Here is a 557-nt window from a genome sequence, read left to right as displayed (position 1 = left end):
CCCCGCCGCCACCACCGCGGAGGAAATGGTTTTGTAATGTCTTTGGTGACAAATATATGCTTAATATTGGCATGGTGCTAACTGATACCGGATGTTAATGACACTGACTTTACACATGCTGGCATTTGTCTTCTTTCGAAATGTGCTGAATTTAACGTCTCTAAAACATTCTATTTCTTTTATTATCTTTAAGATACCAAAAACCCTCCTAAGTATCTTAGCTGTCCCTTGTAACACTGTCTTCTGGAGCTGTACTAAACAAAGTTTTCTACCTATTTCTGCTATTCATCTATTCAGATTTTTAAGGATAGTTTCTAGTGCACCTATAAATTAGAAAGCATTTTTTCCCTTCATGATCACTGACAACTATATCTGGCCTGTTGGCCTTAATTTCTCTCTCTCTCTCTGTATTGGCATATCCCAAAGTATTGTTGCTCTCTCATTTTCTGTGGCCTTTTCTGGCATGTGCCTATACCATCTTTTTTTTTTTTTTTGTTATTCCACAGTGTTGGCATAGCTTCCAGTGTATGTAAGTCCCAACTCTGTCGTGTCTGTGA

The sequence above is a fragment of the Octopus bimaculoides genome, chromosome 18 (assembly GCF_001194135.2).
Source record: "Octopus bimaculoides isolate UCB-OBI-ISO-001 chromosome 18, ASM119413v2, whole genome shotgun sequence".
Classification (NCBI taxonomy): Eukaryota; Metazoa; Mollusca; class Cephalopoda; order Octopoda; family Octopodidae; genus Octopus; species Octopus bimaculoides.
Note: the sequence above shows the minus strand (reverse complement) of the source record.